This window comes from Somniosus microcephalus, chromosome 16 (genome assembly GCF_052327205.1).
Source record: "Somniosus microcephalus isolate GS21.2 chromosome 16, FLI_Smic_1.0, whole genome shotgun sequence".
In the NCBI taxonomy this organism is placed as follows: Eukaryota; Metazoa; Chordata; class Chondrichthyes; order Squaliformes; family Somniosidae; genus Somniosus; species Somniosus microcephalus.
Window position 1 is genome coordinate 90,974,316 of NC_141002.1, and position 21,439 is coordinate 90,995,754.

Consider the following 21,439-nt stretch of genomic DNA (forward strand, 5'->3'; position numbering starts at 1 on the left):
TACCCTAGTTATCCACGCCTCAGTCAAAACGAAGCTTGGTAAAGGAACTAGTAGTTCTATAATGTGCCGAATGGGATGTAATAGTGAACAAAAGCAGAGCTCACGAGTAGAAGAACTTTGCAAATAAATCATAGACAACTGTATGTCTGGCTGCTGTGGTTGATCTGGTGTTGTGCACCATCATCCTCCTGGTCCCCCATGGCTTGCTGCTGCTACTCATTCAAGTCAATGGTGACACCGTGTATCCATGGTAATGCTGGCAGAATAATTCGACAATCTTGTCCCCCCAATCCGCCACGCATTTGGGCATATTGTAAGGCCCTTATCTTCCAAGTACACAAAGTATTGTCTGCTCAATGACGATGCCTCATTCCAGCTGTCCTGTGCTGCGACCTGGGCTTTGTGCAGAGGTGTCTTCAGCTATGGCTGCACCATGCAGCCTCTTTCTTAGAGGTTGCAAGATTCGGCCCCAGCTGGAGTATTGTGTCCAATTCTGGGCACCACACTTTAGTGAAGGCTTTGGAGAGGACACAGAAGAGATTTACTAGAACGGTTCCAGGGATGAGGGATTACAGTTACATGGATAGACTGGAGAAGCTGGGATTGTTCTCCTTAGAGCAGAGAAGGCTAAGAGGAGATTTGATAGAGGTGTTTAAAATCATGAAGGGTTTAGATAGAGTAAATAAAGTGTGATATCCGAGTGGTAAGGTCAGAAACTGAGAGAAGCGAGATATTAGGAGCAAACCCAACTGTTTATTTACACGGTGTAGCAGAGGAACATATCTCTTACAAGCTGGAGGCCAGGGACAATTCTTATTGCACGAGCACAAGATGGAGGATCAACCTCTGAGTCATACCCATAATGCAATGCCACGTTACCGTATTAACTGGTGTACCAGGACATTGAATACATGACCCATTACCTTAAATACTGGTGAATGTGAACCCTTAATATTTGGCTCCATCTGGTGGATAGCTTAAACATTACATCCCAGATTACTATATAAAGATAAACTGTTTCCAATGGCTGAAGGGTCGATAACCAGAGGGCACAGATTTAAGGTGAAGAACCAGAAGACATGAGGAAAAACTTCCTTACACAATGAGTGGTTAGGATTTGGAATGTGCTGCCTGATAGGGTGGTGGACACAGATTCAATAGTAGCCTTCAAAAGGGAATTGGATAAATACTTGGTGGAGAAAAAATTCCAGGAATATGGGGAAAGAGCGGGGGAGTGGGACTAACTGGATTGCTCTTCGAAAGAGCCGGCGCGGGACTCGATGGGCCGAATGGCCTCCTTCTGGACTGTACTATTCTATGATTCCATGTCCAGTCATCCTTCTGCTTCAGAAATCTGTGTCACGTTTGATTCCCTTAGAATGATAGTACCTCAGAGGGTTGTGAATCTTTGGAATTCTCTAACCCAGAGGGCTGTGGATGCTCAGTCATTGAGTATATTTATGACAGAGATCGATAGATTTTTTGGATACTAAGGGAATCAAGGGATATGGGGATTGGGCGGGGAAGTGGAGTTGAGGTGGAAGATCAGCCATGACTTGATTGAATGGCGGGGCAGGCTCGAGGGGCCAAATGGCCTACTCTTGCTCCTAATTCTTATTTCTTATGCCCCATTTCCCCACTCCTCTCCCCGAAAGCCTGCAGTGATCTGCATTATCTTCTGGCCAAGGTCACATGTCATTTGGACATTAATGGATTAATAGTCCTTCCTATTGAGGTATGCTCAAAATTGCTGGTAGGTACACAAATAGCTACATTCAGACAATGAACTATATTACCACAAATATAGAAAAAATAATTGCTGGTCATTGCTGACGCATCTCCAGGTAATTGCTTGGTAAAAGCAGGGCTTCAATTACCTTCCTAATGCAGTACTGGACAGTATAGCATCCGATTCCTGTGTTAACACCTGTGTGTCACTGAAGAGCCCCTGAGCATAAAAACGGAGGGCAATGTTGGCCTTCACTGTAACTGACAACTGGCGTTAAGACCTTCATTTGCGTATGCATGCCTAACACCTGTTTCAGCTTCGAATCTGGCGCACTTCCAGGGCCGACTGGGCACGGGTGATCGCAGCCTGAAATCAGTGCCTCCAACATTGACTTTATGCCCAGGAAAACGAGCGCAACGATATCAAATTTCTCGCGCCCGCAGGGTCTCGACCCAAAACTTTAACCTGCTCTTTCTCTTTTCAGTTGTTGGCAAACCTACTGTGTATTTTCTGTTTGTATTAAAGATATATCAATAGAGATAGCTGTAGAGATACATGCAAAGATCAATAAAAATAGGAAACATAGAAACATAGAAACATAGAAGATAGGAGCAGGAGTAGGCCATTCGGCCCTTCGAGCCTGCTCCGCCATTCAATGAGATCATGGCTGATCATCCAAACTCAGTACCCTGTCCCTGCCTTCTCCCCATATCCCTTGATCCCTTTAGCCTTAAGAAATATATCCAACTCCTTCTTGAATATATTTAATGAATTGGCCTCAACTGCCTTCTGTGGTAGAGAATTCCACAGGTTCACCACTCTCTGGGTGAAGAAATTCCTTCTCATTTCTGTCCTAAATGGCTTACCCCTTATCTTTAGGTTGTGACCCCTGGTTCTGGATTCCCCCACCATTGGGAATATCCTTCCTGCATCTAGTCTGTCTAGTCCTGTTAGAATTTTATAAGTTTCAATGAGATCCCCTCTCATTCTTCTAAACTCCAGCGAGTAGAAGCCCAATCGACCCAATCTCTCCTCATATGTCATTCCTGCCATCCCAGGTATCAGTCTGGTAGGGTTAGCAATAGTGATAGTACGTATCCTAAATGCACGTTGCCACCAAATATTATCATCCCAAAAGGTGGCTTAACTGCATTCCTTTTTGTTTTCACTTAGGTCGAGCCCAGCAGCTGAAACTAATACTGTAATCCAAGGTTGCCTCTGCAATACGTTTAACAAGACACACTGCCAATAAGGGTAGCACAGCATGATAGATGTGGGTAAATTGTTTGGATAAATGGATTGATGAAGGTCACATTCTAGTTGTCGGTTTTAATATGAAGACCGTAAGTTGCGCGGGGTTGAATTGTTTGCTATTGTAAGCTGCACGGCACCTCCCTTTAAGTGATGCAGGCAACAGAGGTCAACCAGTTGTTCGTTTTTTTTAAAAAAAAATACAGGGAAATTTTGGGCAGCGTTGAAAGCAAAAAAAAAAGACACTGCAGTGAATAACAATATATTTAATCAGCAGCAGCAACACTGAAATGTTCTTCAAATAAGGGTTTAAAGAGCATAATTTAAAAAGCATTTTGTTAAGTGTAATTGGATGTTCTTTCAAATGTGATGGCAAATTAAAAGCACAATTCACGCTGTAATAGTGGGATTGCCGCTGAGGAGCGAGCAGTCTCTCCGACAATACATGTAACAGAATGCATTTAAAGCTCTGTGGGACACAGGATTATTAGACCCGCTTGGTGACTGGGATTTAAATTATTCATAAACTCTAATTCCTTTTGCAGACAAATTGCTTGGTGCACAGAGGCAACAGAAAAGACCGTTAATTCAGAGTATTAAAGGGGACCTTATTCGATTGAAAAAAAATAACCGCGGTCTCTGTGGCTAAGGGCCACAGGGCAGGACATCGCTGAGTCTGAGAAGATTAAAAGAGGAGATGATGTCAGCCAAAAAGAGCAGTGTGTAAATGATGCCAAACTTGTTTTTTTTTAAAAAGACGGAAAGATTGTAAAAGGAAGGAGAGACTGAGGGAGGTAAGCAATTCGTCGGTGTTGAGGGCCAGGGAAGGATGGGAGTAGGAGACTGCATGATAAGTCTTTGATTTCAACACAATGAGGAATTCTTTGGAATTCCCTACCCCAAAGAGCTGCGGATGCTGAATCATTGAGTATATTCGAGGCTGGCATAGATGGATTTTTGGACTCTAGGGGCGTGATCCTGCCAGCCCTGGGGAGGCGGGTTTGGAGGCAGGACTGCCAGGAAAATGGCAGAATCTGGGGGCAGGTGCCCATCCCGCCCCAACCCGCCCCCGTGCCTTCTGCCCAGGAGGTGAGTAGCCAACTCACGCTGGGTCCTGTCTCCTGGAGGCGGGAAGGTGATTACAGCCACTTAACTGCCTCTTAACAGGTAGTTAACAGGCACTTAAGAGGATTATCCCCATTTTTCCAACAGAGGCGCGGGCTTCCCGATGTCGGGAAACCCCGCCAGGGTCACTGAGGTGAGCAGTGGGTCTGCGAGGGTCGGAGGGGTGCAAAAGTGCGCTGTGAAGGTAAGTGATGGGTGCAAGTGTGGAGAGGTAAGTGTGAGGTGAATGGAAACTGATCGAAAATGTTTACTTACCTTTGTTTATTCCTGCAGGTTTCAACAGCTGGGGATGCGGAGAGTCTCGCATCTCACCAGCAGAGATGACAGATGGCTGCTGCATTCTCAGATGCAACATCCATCTAATTTCTGCTCACAAAAGAGGTTTGATGAGTCTTGAATACATGAACTCATCAAACGACAGAGAATGTCAGTGTTTGACAGCTTCACAGAGCTGTCAAACAATGACAATTCATCGGTCAAAAATTTTTGACAGATGAAACGTCATACGCCGACATTCTCTGTAACTGGCTTCCCCTTAATTGGCCTGCTAAGCCCGCTGGGCAGGCTTAACAAGGTCAATCAAGGGAAAATGGCGTGGGTTGGCCAGAAGTCGATGGAGGCGGAACTGAAACCCGACAAGTGGGAGTCCCGCCTCCAACACGCTCCCATTGACAAAATCATCCCCTAGGGGAATCAAGTGATATGGAGATCGGGCAGGAAAGTGGAGTCGAGGTCGAAGATCAGCCATGATTTTATTGAATGGCGGAGCAGGCTCGAGGGGCCATATGGCCGACTCCTGCTCCTAATTCTTATGTTTCTTATGTAGAGAGGAGGAATATACGTGACAGCATATGTGGAGCTCAGAAGGAATGAGAGAAGAAATTTCAGAGACGCAATTGCCACAGTACTTTTGATAATGTACAGCAAGTTAAAGAATGGTGTAATGGAGAGCCAGGCATTGGAGCTGACAGACGGGCTATCTATTGGAACAAGCTTCTTCCTCTATCCTCCCCAGGGGGTTGATTTTGACTTTGTGCAACAGTGCACAACAGGCGATACTGAGTCGGCAGCCTGTTTCATGTCTCTCCTGCTGACTTTAATGGAAATCAAAATGGGGAGAGATGTGAAACAGGCTGCCGATTTTATTATTGCTCATATTGCACGAACGCCCAAAGTCAGGATCTATTCTTGGGAGGGTGAGAGGAGCTGGAAGAGCCTTGCCAGAGATGGGAGCAGTGCTCTAGTCTTGGATGGAATTCCTTTAAGGAGCGTACCATCATTGGATCTTATTTGTCAGTTTGTAATATTCTATCGCTGAGACATTGGCTGGGAATTTTCTCAAAGTTTTTCCCCCTCTCCGTAACTTCAGTTTAAGTGTGCGAGTTTTGTTGATGATGATGCCTCTCTACATATTCAGTAACATTGCTACTACTAAGAAGGAAACACAGTAAGGCTTTTGACAAAGTCCCGCATGGGAGACTGGTCAAGAAGGTAAGAGCCCATGGGATCCAGGGCAATTTGGCACATTGGATCCAAAATTGGCTTAGTGGCAGGAGGCAGAGGGTGATGGTCGAAGGTTGTTTTTGTGACTGGAAGCCTGTGTCCAGTGGTGTACCGCAGGGATCAGTGCTGGGTCCCTTGCTGATTGTAGTGTACATTAAGGATTTAGATATGAATGTAGGAGGTATGATCAGTAAGTTCCCAGATGACACGAAAATTGGTGGAGTGGTAAATAGCGAGGAGGGTAGCCTCAGTCTGCAGGATGATATAGATGGGTTGGTCAGATGGGCAGAACAGTGGCAAATGGAATTTAACCCTGAAAAGTGTGAGGTGATGCATTTTGGGAGGACTAACAAGGCAAGGGAATACACAATGAATGGTAGGACCCTAGGAAGGACAGAGGATCAGAGGGACCTTGGTGTGCATGTACATAGACCCCTGAAGGCAGCAGGACAGGTGGATAAGGTGGTTAAAAGGCATATGGGATACTTGCCTTCATTAGCCGAGGCATAAACTATAAGAGCAGGGAGGTTATGATGGAGCTGTACAAAATGCTAGTTAGGCCACAGCTGGAATACTGTGTGCAGTTCTGGTCGCCACACTATAGGAAGGATGTGATTGCATTGGAGAGGGTGCAGAGGAGATTCACCAGGATGTTACCTGGGCTGGAGCACTTCAGCTATGAAGAGAGACTGGGCAGGCTGAGAAGGCTGAGGGGGGACCTGATTGAGGTGTACAAAATTATGAGGGGCATAGATAAGGTAGATAGAAAGGAACTTTTCCCCTTGGTAGAGGGGTCAATAACCAGGGGGCATAGTTTCAAGGTAAGGGGCAGGAGGTTTAGAGGGGATTTGAGGAAAAACTTTTTCACCCAGAGGGTGGTTGGAATCTGGAACTCACTACCTGAAAGGGTGGTAGAGGCGGGAACCCTCACAACATTTAAGAAGCATTTAGATCAGCACTTGAAACATCATAGCATACAAGGCTATGGACCAAGTGCTGGAAAATGGGATTAGGATAGGGCTTGATGGCTGGTGCGGACACGATGGGCCGAAGGGCCTTTCTGTGCTGTATGACTCTATGACAGGGGCTGAAATTCAATCACCCGCACTTCTGCCAGCAGAACAGGCCACAAGCCAACGACGAATGAAGATGTAGACCTTGTCCAAGATTGTAGCGCCTTTCATGACCTCAGGATGTGCCAAAGCGCTTTACAGCCAATGAAGTACTTTTGAAGTGGAGTCACTGTTGTAATGTAGGAAACGCGGCAGCCAATTTGCGCACAGCAAGCTCCCACAAACAGCAGTGTGATAATGACCAGATCATGGCCTAGAAATTCAGTTGCATTTGCGCCCAATTAGGGGCGAAAGAGTGGGTTGCGCCGGAAGTTGCGTCGCGCCCGAAATTAGGTGGGCCCTAACATCGGCGTTAGCCGGTAGCGCTGCGCCGGCACCGATGACGTCATCGGTGTGCGCAGTGCCCCGGTACCGCCCAAAACCACACCGATCCCCATCTTCAGTAGCGGCCGCCTCTTCCGTGGCGGGCGCTAACAACATCGGGAGACCGGGTCCTTACTGCAGCCTTAGCGGTGCAAGTTAAGGTGGAGGTGCGGGGCGGCCGCTTTTTCAGCGGCCGCCTGCCCGCACCTCCTTCCCCGGCCTCCTCCACCCCCCCCCCCGCGGCATTGCCGGCTGGTTTCCGTGGAGCCCGGCACTTCTCCGTTGTGCCGGGCTCTTTTGCCGGCACTTGCAATCGGGGCTCCGGCCGTTGCAGGCACCTCCCCCTTAAGAGAAGGGGGAGGCCTGCAGTACAGCAGCCTGCCGCACCGCATCGGGTGGCGCAGCGGGACCGGGAGCGCTGAAATTCACTTTCAGCGCCCCAAGCGGGGCGGACACACCCTGTACCAGCGCCCGGTTCCGCTTTAGGGCGCTGAAAGTGAATATGGGGCGGGCACAACTGGCTCCGCGGCGGGCACAAAATTTTCGGCGCAAACGTGCTGGTGGGGCTATGGTGGTGTTTTTTAAGGGATAAATATTGGCCCAGGACACCGGGGAGAACTCCCCCTGCTCTTCTTCGAAATAGTGCCGTGAGGTTTTTTAACATCCGCCTTAGAGGGCAGACGGGGCTTCGGTTTAACGCCTCATCCGAAAGACGGCACCTCCGACACCACAGTCATCAGACTGGGCCGCCAGTGCCCGCAATGGCGCCTTAGTGACGCCAACCCCGATGCACACTTATAAGGCGGGAAGGCCCACGGGGCACTCGGCCAAAGATGGACCAAGGCCTTTCCTGACTGAAGACAAAGGTGTGTTAAAACACCGTTGGCTCCGAAAGGATTGATCATCTTTGATCAGCTCTCATCTGGCAAGAGTTCTATGGAGGCCTACCAAGGGCAAAAATGGGTGTAATTCCTGGGAAAGCCCGGGAACTTCCATAGACACAACCCCGCCTTGAGTTAAGGAGAGCAGGCAGCAGATTCGTCCACACCCCCCTCCACCAGTGGAAATTCTCACATGGACACAAAGAGGAGCGAATTCCAGGAAAACTGGGCTCCATCCTATATTCCGGGCCGCATTTATGTAGGGGCCCAAAGCCGGATTTCAGGGCCACAGTGTGAATTCATTTCCGAAGTGTTGCTCTATTGCATATTCAGTACTTCCCCTGTTCACAACACCTCTGCTTAACGATTTCTAGATGAACAGATTGCAGTTGATATTTCAAGATTTTTCTCAATATTTCCATATTAAAAGTGATGTTATTATGTATGCAAATCAAAAACAACAACAACAACTTATATTTATGTAGCATCTTTAACGTCGTAAAATGTCCCACGGAGTATAATAAGACAAAAAAATTTGACACCGAGCCACATAAGGAGAAATTCGGGAAGGTGACCAAAAGCTTGGTCAAAGAGGTAGGTTTTCAGGAGCGCCTTAAAGGAGGAAAGAGAGGTAGCGAGGCGGAGAGGTTTAGGCAGGGAATTCCAGAGCTTAGGGCCCAGGCAACAGAAGGCACGGCCACCAATGGTTGAGTGATTATAATCAGGGATGCTCAGGAGGGCAGAATTAGAGGAGCGCAGATATCTCGGGGGGGTTGTGGGGCTGGAGGAGGTTACAAAGATAGGGAGGGGCGAGGCCATGGAGGGATTTGAAAAAAAAGGAGGAGAATTTTGAAATCGAGGCGCCGCTTAACCGGGAGCCAATGTAGGTCAGCGAGCACAGGGGTGATGGGCGAATGGGACTTGGTGTGAGTTAGGACATGGGCAGCCGAGTTTTGGATGACCTCAATTTTACGTAGGGTAGAATGTGGGAGGCCAGCCAGGAGTGCGTTGGAATAGTCAAGTCTAGAAAAAGCAGGCATTTAACACGGCCTCACTTGAAACTGCAGTATCCCAATCAGTTGCCCCCACACACTCTTGCTCTGCCGGAACCATTCAATATTTGAACATTTGCACAGTATACCTACAACACTCATTATTTTCTCCCTTCAGAAAGAAATAAAATATTGGCTTTTCCTCAGCCGAATGATTGCTTCAACTCCCAATGGTGCATAAGTAAGGATTGCTTTTTGGCCCAAAATGCACTGAAATGTTGATTGAACCTGTAGGAGTTTATTTAGAAAGCAGAGACTACAAAAATCCACCAACCATTTTATTTTCTTCAACTGAATAAATATATATTTTTTCACTATAGAGTAAATTCTGCTCCTAGAATATATTATAATTAAGCACTACCAATGGTTTACGGTCAGCGTTTGCAACAATCTGCTACGCTCAGCGATTCTCTAACTTCTCGTGCCAAGTCAAGTGATATACAATCTCCATTACATTTATCTGGCAGCTATAAAATACAAGAGAATTTACGTTACCTCTTCTTCAGGTTTCTGTAGGATTCTTACGTTCATTAGCCGCTCTCCATAAAATTCTCTCCCGGACAGAAGAAAGAAGCACCGCGGTGCATCTGCGGGGAAGAGTAAAAATAAATTTAGAGCGTGTTCAATTTCAGCATACTTTACTTTCCCCCGGGTAATTCGGGGAATACGGAAAATACAAGGGATTTGAGTAGTTGAGGCGAATAGGACAACTGCACTTAAGGGGAGGATAGATAAGCGTATGAGGGAGAAGGGAATAGAGGGTTATGCTGATAGAGTTAGATGAGGAAGGGCATGAGGAGGCTCGAGTGGAGCATAAACGCCGGCATGGACTAGTGGGGCCGAATGGCCTGTTTCTGTGCCGTATATTCCATATAATTCTATGTAATTCAAGACTGAACCCCACTCTTTCTCTGGTCTGCTTGAAATGTTCTACTTTCTAGTCTTTACAAAACCTCTATAGATGTGAATGAGTAAATAATGTCTCCTTACTATCGGTGTAAAATATGATACCTATCCATACTGCTAGGTTTTACTGTCTAGTCTCCCCACCTCTGATGGATGTTGTGTTAAAGATGTTTCCACCTGTGAGGGTAGGGGGGGGGCGGAGAGACCAAAACTAGGGGCCATAAATATAAGATAGTCACTAATAAACCCAACAGGGAATTCAGGAGAAACTTCTTTATCCAGAGAGCGGTTAGAATGTTGAACTCGCTACTACATGGAGTGGTTGAGGCGAATAGCAGAGATGCATTTAAGGGGAAGCTAGATAAACACACGAGGGAGAAAGAAATAGAAGGATATGCTGATAGGGTGAGATGCAGTAGGGTGGGTGGAGGCTCGTGTGGAGCATAAACACCGGCATAGACCAGTTGGGCCAAATGGTCTGTCTCTGTGCTGTACATTCTATTTAATTCTATGTGATAACCATCACAGTCTCAGAATAAGGGGTCGGCCATTTAGGACTGAGATGAGGAGAAATGTCTTCACTCAGAGGGTGGTGAATCTTTGGAATTCTCTACCCCAGAGGGCTGTGGAGGCTCAGTCGTTGAGTATATTCAAGACAGAGATCGATAGATTTTTGAATATTAAGGGAATCAAGGGATATGGGGATAGTGCAGGAAAGTGGAGCTGAGGCCGAAGATCAGCCATGATCTTATTGAATGGCGGAGCAGGCTCGAGGGGCCGAATGGCCGACTCCTGCTCCTAATTCTTATGATCTTATAACGTGCTATGGCAATCATGTGGGAACATTTATGCCACAAGGTGACACTTTAGTTACTAGCTGCTTTGCAAAGACCAGATATCTGCTGGTAGTTCTTTTTTCTAGCCATTTGATCCAGTTCCTTTAATGAGCATTTGAAAGTATTTATTTTCCTGTTATCTTGGTGTCAATTTTTGATTTTGATCAATTTCGCACGTTCAAAATTCAGCCAACCATCAATTTCTATGCACTTGAGCTGCAGAAGAACTGTTAGTGACCAGATAACTACAGCACAGGCAAGCCTCTAACAAGCAGAGTCATCAAGACAGAAACTCAAATGATATGCATGACAGATGCAGTATAATGTGGATAAATGCGAGGTTATCCACTTTGGTGGCAAAAACAGGAAGGCAGATTATTATCTGAACAGCAATAGATTGGGAGAAGGGGAAGTGCAACGAGACCTGGGTGTCCTTGTGCACCAGTCGCTGAAGGTAAGCATGCAGGTGCAGCAGGCGGTTAAGAAGGCAAATGGTATGTTGGCCTTCGTAGCGAGAGGGTTCGAGTACAGGAACTAGGCTGTCTTGCTGCAGTTGTACAGGGCCTTGGTGAGACCACACCTTGAGTATTGTGTGCAGTTTTGGTCGCCTTATCTGAGGAAGGATGTTCTTGCCATGGAGGGAGTGCAGCGAAGATTCACCAGGCTGATACCTGGGATGGCAGGAATGACGTATGAGGAGAGATTGGGTCGATTGGGCTTATACTCGCTGGAGTTTAGAAGAATGAGAGGGGATCTCATTGAAACTTATAAAATTCTAACAGGACTAGACAGACTAAATGCAGGAAGGATGTTCCCGATGGCGGGGGAATCCAGAACCAGGGGTCACAGTCTAAGGATAAGGGGTAAGCCATTTAGGACAGAGATGAGGAGGAATTTCTTCACCCAGAGAGTGGTGAACCTGTGGAATTCTCTACCACAGAAGGCAGTTGAGGCCAATTCATTAAATATATTCAAGGCCTCCCCCAGTCTCTCTCCCTCCCCCAGTCTCTCTCCCTCCCCCAGTCTCTCTCCCTCCCCCAGTCCCTCTCCCTCCCCCAGTCTCTCTCCCTCCCCCAGTCCCTCTCCCTCCCCCAGTCTCCCTCCCCCAGTCTCTCTCCCTCCCCAGTCTCTCTCCCTCCCCCAGTCCCTCTCCCTCCCCCAGTCCCTCTCCAAGTCTCTCTCCCTCCCCCAGTCTCTCTCTCCCTCCCCCAGTCTCTCTCTCCCTCCCCCAGTCTCTCTCCCTCCCCCAGTCCCTCTCCCTCCTGCAGTCTCTCTCTCCCTCCCCCAGTCTCTCTCCCTCCCCCAGTCTCTCTCTCCCTCCCCCTGTCTCTCTCCATCCCCCAGTCTCTCTCTCCCTCCCCCAGTCTCTCTCTCCCTCCCCCAGTCTCTCTCTCCCTCCCCCAGTCTCTCTCTCCCTCCCCCAGTCTCTCTCTCCCTCCCCCAGTCTCTCTCTCCCTCCCCCAGTCTCTCTCCCTCCCCCAGTCTCTCTCTCCCTCCCCCAGTCTCTCTCCCTCCCCCAGTCTCTCTCCCTACCCCAGTCTCTCGAGGGGCCGAATGGCCTACTCCTGCTCCTATCTTCTATGTTTCTATATACTACTGATAATTCAATGTTAACTTTTTGCTTGAAAAATGTTTCAATTGTCCAATCATTTGAATTAAGCAACATAAATAACAGAGCAAAGTGGGAATTTAGTGCTTAAGATATATAATCTGAATTAAGCAACTCTGAATTAAGAGAAGTAGACTGTATACTTTGACTTTCTAACCCGGTCAGAAAAAAATGAATGCAGCAAAATATCAGCTTGTTCCATTCACTAACTCTGTGACCGAATATCCTTGGCGAATTTCAAAATGCATTCACGTTTGCCAACTGTTTCTGTGATCAATATTTCAGCTCGAAGTTATCATCTAGAATTAGAGAGACTCCATTGTTCCAGCCTGTTATTTATACAAAGACCGGAGACCAAATAGCGATGTGGTCTGAAATGCTGTTCAATCATCCAGTCAAGTGGTAACAAAGTTCACACTTGTGAAAACAGAATGCTGAAGGATGAGCAGTTACGTATGATTTTGCATAACTCTCACGAAAATGGCCGATTTAACTCACTCGTGACTCAGCAATTGTTGCTCATACATCTTTACATATGTTAAAATTGTAAAGATTTTTTTGCTCTTTAATCTAGCCAGAATATTGCCACAGGATATTTGGCCACTATCTGTGTTTTTTTTTCATTATTAATTCGCAGGATGTGGGCGTCTCCAGCAAGGCCGTGCATTTTATTGCCCATCCCGAGTTGCCCTTGAGAAGGTGGTGGTTGAGCCACGTTCCCTATTAGCTCTGCGGCCACGCAGATGTCTGCTGGTCCCGTGCAGCTCAGGACCGGCTTTTCAAAACGTGAAATTCCGCGTGTGCACGAAACTTTGAATGGGCCGCGCAGCCCATTAAAGGGACCGCGCACCCCCCCCCCGACCCCCCAAAAATTAGGGGGGACATTGGTGGTGAGCCTTCTTCTTTAACCGCTGCTGTCCGTATGGTGACGGTACTCCCAAAGTAGACCTCCATTGACTCTCAAAAAAAAAAAGGCTTGAAATGGTTGTAACCCGATCTGGAATTTTATTTTTAAGTTTATAGCTCACTAAGGCTTTAGACATCCTGAGGTAAAATGGTTTGACAACACTAAAAAGATAAGAGAAACCTTTAGACATGATGGATATTCTGTATACCCCCCAAAAAACTATATTTTATACATACATTAACCAGTATAAAACTTCAAGTATAGATAAAGCAAAATCCACTAGGTCATTCTTTGTGTTGCATAAGTCACCCCCCAGATTTGTGGATCATAAAAAGCTGCATCAGGTTTTATGTTTATCTAACTATATTGCATGAAGGTATATTGAAGGAGGTTTTCTTGATGCACTGAGAATTGCACATGCTAACTTGAATTTCTATCTACACAGAACAGTGAAAGCAGGTACGAGGCAGAGAATCAATTCATTATAGACTTGTACATAGATTTGTAAATTCATTTAGGCATATGGAGAGAGGAATTGGGGATATAGGCAGAGAAGTAAGGATATATATAGCAAATAGAAATAGATAAATAGAGGCAAGGACAGAGATAAATAGGTGCAGGCAGATAGGAATGTAGATAGATTGGGAAATAGATAATTGAATAGAGGTGGTCAGAGATACACATGATAGGTAGTTTGACAGATTGGTGTAGAGAGGCAAAGATATATATATATATATATGTTGATAAAGTTAGACAGTCAATAGATTAATAACTGGGCAGATGGAGCTATGTAGATAGAATTATATTAGATACTAGAGATGGGCAGAGATATAGAGGTGGAGAGATGGAGATATCGTTGAACAGATGTATCGAAGCTAGTATAGATAAGTCAATAAATAGGTAAATAAATGTAGAGATAAAGATATAGATAGAGACAAATTGGGGGCCTATATAAATAAATAGAATTGTATAATTCTTAAATATTTAAATAGAAATAAGTGGAGAGGTGGGTAACCAATCAGGTATCAAACTGAATTTGTTAACTGTATTAAGCTATTTTTGATTTCTTTTGCAAATACCTGAATTTGGTCCCAAAAACCCTTTTACATATCCTCAACTAAGAATAGCCTTCTCACAGTTCATTGCATTGCTTCTATATCTGGGTATAGTAATGAAGTAACAACAGAAAATGCTGGAAACACTCAGCAGGTCAGGCAGCATCGGGTGACCCTTCGTCAGAACTGGAAAAAGTTAGAGATGTAACAGGTTTTAAGCAGGTGCAGAGGCGGAGAAAGGGGGGAGGGGGGAGGAAAGAACAAAAGGGACGGTCTGTGACAGGGTGAAAGGCAGGAGAGATTAAATGTTGCAAATGGGGAGGGCAGAATCAGCAACAGGCGAGAGGAGGTGGTAATGGGGCAGGTTAAGGAACAAAGGCTGGCTCTAGATGGGGTGTGAATTGCGCTGGCAGAATGAAGGACAGCTGCCCTGTGGGAGGGAAGAAAAAAAAAGAAGAAAATATATATATGTAATAGGGGCCGAGGTTATGATCTGAAATTGTTGAACTCTATGTTGAGTCCAGAGGGCTGTAGAGTGCCTAATCGAAAGATGAGGTGCTGTTCCTCGAGCTTACGCTGAGCTTCCGTGGAACAATGCAAGAGGCTGAGGACGGTGAGGTCTGAGTGGGAATGGAGCGGTGAATTAAAGTGACAGGCGGCTGGAAGCTCGGAGTCACCCATACCGACTGAACGGAGGTGTTCCACAAAGCGGTCACCCAATCTGCGTTTGGTCTCCCCAATGTAGAGGAGATCGCATTGTGAGCAGCGAATACAGTATACTAAATTGCAAGAAGTACAAGTAAATCGCTGTTTCACCTGGAAGGGGTGTTTGGGGCCCTGGACATTGGGAAGGGAGGAGGTAAAAGGGCAGGTGTTGCACCTCCTGCACTTGCACGGGAAGGTGCCGTGGGGCGGGGAGGGGCTGTTGAGGGTGACTGAGGAGTGCACCAGGGCGTTGCGGAGAGAGCGGTCCCTCCGGATTGCTGAAAGGGGAGGGGAGGGGAAGATGCGTTTGGTGGTGGGATCACGTTGGAGGTAGTGGAGGAGTAATGATGTACTTTGATGATTGAGAGACTATATTTTTTTAACAGGGTAAAGTGCCTATTTTTGAGTGTGTGGAAGAGAAATTTAAGAAGAATTTTAGAATTTCTTTAGCTCTATAATGCAATAGTTCCTACAATTTTTGCTAACCTATAGATTATATTTTAATATGTTAGTCATTATTTAAATTACATCAAAGCCTGCAAAATTGAAAATGTAACCGGGGCACATCAATGAACAGTTTCTATACTAGACAGTTTCAAAGGTATTGTTAGCCGTACAGTTATTGACAAAAGGCCTTCGGGTCAGGCTTTTCACTTGAAAAAAACGGAAGCAAGTGACTGTGTTACCCTTGTCACAGTGAATAAGTTTGTGCTGACTGTACAACGTTACTCCTTGTCCCTCACTGGTCAACCACTGCAAAGTGGTCTACATGGCAGCTTTGAGTTCCAAGGTGCCTGTCCCTTTTTTGAAAATTGGTGGTAAATACGTGTGTAATGATCAATAACATGTCATTCTATAGTGGACACTAGGTGGAGCCGTACAGCTGTGTAGAGCTGTATATAGCTGTATGTTTAAGACTACACTACCCAGCTGTATGTATATTAAGACTACATTACCCATGAGGCACTAGGCTACCCACAAGGCAGCAGTCAAGATGGATGCCTCTACAGATACTGTACCTAGTCCACATGTGCTCAATAAAAGTGTCTAGCAAAAGCTAGCTGTGTTCATAATAAGAATGTCTATTTATTAATGAACATAAGAACGTGGAAAGAAATAACACATCCCTGCAGGCAGGTGGCACCATCTTGGGTGCCCTGTCGTTCATTTTCCACCATCCTGGTGATCAAAATTGGCATCTGTTCCAAGGACAGGTGTTTTTGTTGGAGTGGGTGGGATTAGATGTTAAATATGTATACGTGATAAAATATGATTTGTATCCCTGCTGGTGTAATCAAGCGATCCCGTCAGTTTAGTCAGGGGTTTGCATTTTCTAATTGGCGTTATTTGAATGCATTTATTTTGAATCTGTTACTGCCAACTTTAAAATGACATCAATTTGAAAATCCAGACCAGTGTGTCCAATCATTGCTCATTAACTGATGGGAGTACCACATTGACTTGTGGATAAGATGGCCATGCTCCTACTTTCCAGCCAGAAACACCTGAAAAATATCTGTGAACTACCTACAAGAACCCCTCCTTGATTCACTACAGCTCCACAGAAGGTGGGGAATTTAAATTTTAATGCTCACTCGTACACCTGCACGTCAATGGCAAACCAGGGGCCTGAAAGAGGGGAGCAAGAGATCAGAAGAGGAGAGATGCAGGTGGCACTGGAGAAGCCGGAATAGATGGGGGAATGAAAGTTGGTCAGAAGCAACTGAGTGCGCTCCCCTAAGGCAGCTACAGTACCAGAGAGCCGGAGAGGATTAGGGAGGGAATTCCAGAGCCTAGGGCCCCGGCAGCTGAAGGCACGGCTGCCAAAGGTGGAGCGGTTAAAAATCGGGGATGTGCAAGAGGCCAGAATTGGAGGAGTGCAGATATCTCGGAGGGTTGTAGTGCTGGAGGAGGTTATAGAGATAGGGAGGGGGGCGACGCCATGGAGGGATTTGATAACAAGGATGAGAATTTTAAAATCGAGGCGTTGCTCAACTGGGAGCCAATGAAGGTCAGCGAGCACGTGGGGTGATGGGTGCAAGTTAGTATATGGGCAGCCGAGTTTTGGATGAGCTTAAGTTTATAGATGGTGGAAGATGGGAAGCTGGCCAGGAGCGCATTGGAATAGTCAAGTCTAGAGGTAATAAAGGCATGATGAGGGTTTCAGCAGCAGATGATGTGAGGCAAGGGCGGAGACGGGTGATGTTCCGGAGGTGGAAGTAGGCGGACTTGGTGATGGTGCGGATATGTGATCGGAAGTTCATTTCAGGGTCAAATACGACACCAAGTTTGCAAACAGTCTGGTTCAGCCTCAGACAGTTTCCAGGGAGAGGGTTGGAGTAGGTGGCTAGGGAACGGAGTTTGTGGTGGGGGACCGAAGACAGTGGCTTCGGTCTTCCCAATATTTAGTTGGAGGAGATTTCTGCTCATCCAGTAGTGGATTTTGGACAAGCATTCTGACAATTTAGAGACAGTCGAGGCATCGGGAGGCCTTCTCTCAATTTATTTTTAAACTAGAGCTTGCATTACAGGAATCCCGCCCCAGCCACGGTTTCGCCATACGCGGATTTCAAGTATACACGGTTTCCTCTCTCCGACAACTTTCGCCAACCGCGGCAGTGAATTTTGCGTATACGCGGTTTTTAATTTAGGATTAAGGTAAATAACATGATTTTTATTGCTTTTATATTCTTTTTTATTGTGTTATTTGAACATTTATACTGTATTTGCCAACCGCAGTTTTACTAACCACAGGGGGTTTTCAGGGAGGTATCCCCCGCGGTTGGGGAGGGATTACTGTATATAGCACATGTCACTCAGCACATTCCACCTTAATGACTCTTTGAATTGCACTGACCATTGCTGTACAGGTGGAGGCAGCGACCATTTCGCTCACAGCAAGATCCCATAAGCAGCTCAACACTGAATGTAAGAGGCCTGAAACCGGACATCCGGCAGGGAATCACACCCGTTGGGAGCACATAGTGGGAAAATCGCGGCACACTTCCCATGATGTTCCAAGGCGGACATCATGGGGGAGTTTACCTACGATTCCCGATGTGCTCGCAGGGTGAGTGAGGCTCTTCGGAAAATTCGCCCCTTTAATCTCTTTTTCGGAGAAGAGAATTGCCTAGGACACCGGTAGAGGACACTGGGAGAACTCCTCGCTGTTCTTCAATTAGTGCCATGGGATCTTTACCATCCACTCAAACAGACAAACAGGGGCCTTGGCTTGACAGGTCATACGAAGTAAAGCTAGAACAGCTAAACCTACTTGAACACATAAATTAAGTGGTCTGGATCATCAAGAAAGATTGTTAATGGAAAGGTTGTTTCTGGTAAGGCTGAGGGATCACAGCCTGAAACTGCATTCAGTCAATATTAATCTATTAATAAGTGCACACAGACATACACGTACAGGCCCCTGTCTTGTCTCTTTGAACAATCATAACTCAAAATCGCATCAAAGGACTATATATTTTCATACAGGAAAAGGCAACTCCAGGTGAATGAAAGACAAATGATGTTCCCTTTCTGTAGCTCCACGCACCATATTAAAAGGTTTCTGTTGATATTTTTCAGGAGACCTTCTTGTACTACACCCACTCTCACTGCCACAAACGAAAACCTCGCTTCCCACTCCCACCTCCTGCAACTCCTCGCACATTTGACTCTCACAGTTCTTTCTAGGCAAGCGCAATTATGTTAACCATTCTTTTAAACAGCGTGCCCGATTCTCAAACAAACCTGCTCCTAATTGAAATTGCTCCGACAGAGATCTCACCTTTTTAAACTCGCAATTCGGTTGGAGTAATATCCAGACTTGCAATTTTTTTTTTTAAAAAGCAAGCAATCTTCAGCTACATCTCAATATCTGTCAAGTTTTTTTTTCTAGATGTGTCGCCGTTGTCTACTACAAGCATCCTGCATTAGCTTTTTAATCAGAAATTGAAATAAATATCATCACATATTTTACAATCTAGAACAGGAATGTAATACTTTGAGGATAACTACAACAACTTTCATTTATATAGCACCTTTAATGCAGTAAAATGTCCCAAGGCACTTCACAGCGGCGATTATCAAACAAAATTTGACAAAGCAACAACTGTAAATGCAGGAAATACACAGAGAAAAGAGACGCTAACATTTCAAAGATCTATATGCGCAACATTAACCAGTCTTTTCTCATGTTTTGAATGACGACAGACCTGCTATATATTTCCACCATTTTCTGTTTAATTTGATCCCTGTGACAAACTCCCTTCGTTTCAGGAAGAAAGAAAGCTTCTGACCCAGTTTGAGCATCCATTAGCATTCAAAAATCTTTACACAAATATTTTTTGTTGTTGTGTCAGGCGGGTAACCTGGAGCTTCTGTGAATATTTGTGCTTGCTGATATTAAGATGCTGCCATGAGGAATTCATTCTACTAGCAATGTGTTGGCACGTCTTTGTGTTTACAGATGAATACACAGCCTCCAACCACTGCTCTTGGTGGTGCAATGCTGACTCTGAAATTTTAATTCATGCTTAAATGAAGTCTCTGAAAACACACAAAACCGCACATGAGCCCATTCCAGTTCCATAACAATAGTCCTGTGCTATTCTTTGCAACTCTGAGGAGAGATTGGGTCGATTGGGCTTATACTCGCTGGAGTTTAGAAGAATGAGAGGGGATCTCATTGAAACTTATAAAATTCTAACAGGTCTAGACAGACTAGATGCAGGAAGGATGTTCCCGATGGCGGGGGAGTCCAGAACCAGGGGTCACAGTCTAAGGATAAGGGGTAAGCCATTTAGGACAGAGATGAGGAGGAATTTCTTCACCCAGAGAGTGGTGAACCTGTGGAATTCTTTACCACAGAAGGCAGTGGAGGCCAATTCATTAAATATATTCAAGAAGGAGTTGGATATATTTCTTAAGGCTAAAGGGATCAAGGGATATGGGGAGAAGGCAGGGACAGGGTACTGAGTTTGGATGATCAGCCATGATCGCATTGAATGGCGGAGCAGTCTCGAGGGGCCGAATGGCCTACTCCTGCTCCTATCTTCTATGTTTCTATGTAACTCTCTGCCTCAATTATTACCACCTAAAAACAGATTAGCAGGACGTCCTTCCCACTTGCTGTTTGTTGGACCTGGCTATGTGTAATTGGCTACCGTGTTTGTTTGCAAATGTGATTGCACCTCAAAAGCACCTCATTGGCTGTGACGTTCTGAGGATGTGACGGTCACTATATAAATGAAACCATAGAATCATACAGAACAAAAGGAGACCATTCGGCTCATCGTGGCTGTGCCGGATGTGCAAGTGCTCTGTCAACATCACTAAAAAACAGATGATCTGGTCATTATCACATTGCTGTTTGTGGGAGCTTGCTGTGTGCAAATTGGCTGCCGCATTTCCTACATTACGACAGTGACTGCACTTCAAAAAGTACCTCTGTAATGCGCTTCGGGACGTCCTGTGGTTGTGAAAGACGCTATATAAATGCAAGTCTATCTTTCACTTTCTTTCTTTAAGTCAACAACAACTTGTATTTATATAGCGCCTTTGACGCAGTAAAGCGTCCCAAGGCGCTTCACAGGAGCGTTATTAAACAAAATTTAACACCGAGCCACATAAGGACATATTAGGACAGCTGAACAAAAGCTTGGTCAAAGAGGTCAGTTTCATCATGCTCTCTCTCCACTGAGTTCACTAGTCTCCTATCCTCCCTTAATCTCTCCCTCCATGTAAACGCCCCAACCCATATTCACGGCCACCCACTCGACCTTGCCATTTCTCGTGGCCTCACTACTCGTGTCAATCGCAGATAAGGCCATCTATGACCATTTCCTCATATTCCTCTCCATCCACAACCACCTTCCACCCCGCCCACCACCGCCCCCACCCCCCCTCACCCCCAACCCTACTTCCTTCTGTATCTGCCCCTGGAAAAAACTCTCTCCCAACTCTTTTACAGCTGCACTTACGAAATCTCAACTTTCCAGCCTTTAGCCCTCCATTCACCACGACATTTCTGCAGCTACCGATCTGCTCAACCACACCCTCACCACCATCTTTGATGCCCTGGTCCCTATTAAAGCCATTACTCTCTCACCCTGGCTGTTCCCCCTGGTATGGCTCTCATCTTCACTCCCTTAAGTCCAAGGGACGCAGACTTGAACGGATATGGTGAACAACTGGTTTAGCCAATCACTGCCAGATCTGGCTGGACCACATAAAGCATTATCGGGTCCTGCTCTCGCCTGCCAAAATTGCTCATTATTCCAGAATCATTCTGGAATGCAAAGATAAACCCCGGCTTCTATTCTCCACTGCTAACAGTCTTCTTAAACCCCTCTCCCTTGTCTCCTCCACCCTCACCTCCGATTACAAGTGTGAGGAGCTCATGGACTTTTTTGTCTCTAAGATTGAGACCATCTGTTCAGCTGCCTC

The 21,439-nt window shown here is 45.9% G+C and overlaps 1 protein-coding gene across 7 annotated transcripts in view; it reads right to left on the bottom strand.

The window, feature by feature from the left end:
• The window catches only part of LOC147106372 (chemokine-like protein TAFA-2), a 356,474-nt gene that overhangs the window by 312,033 nt on the left and 23,002 nt on the right, over positions 1 to 21,439 (bottom strand). For all 7 annotated transcript variants that reach the window (XR_015081444.1, XR_015081441.1, XR_015081442.1 and 4 more), the window contains exon 2: positions 9,473 to 9,564. The gene's annotated coding sequence lies outside the window, so the exon portion shown is untranslated. The remainder of the gene's footprint in view (positions 1 to 9,472; positions 9,565 to 21,439) is intronic.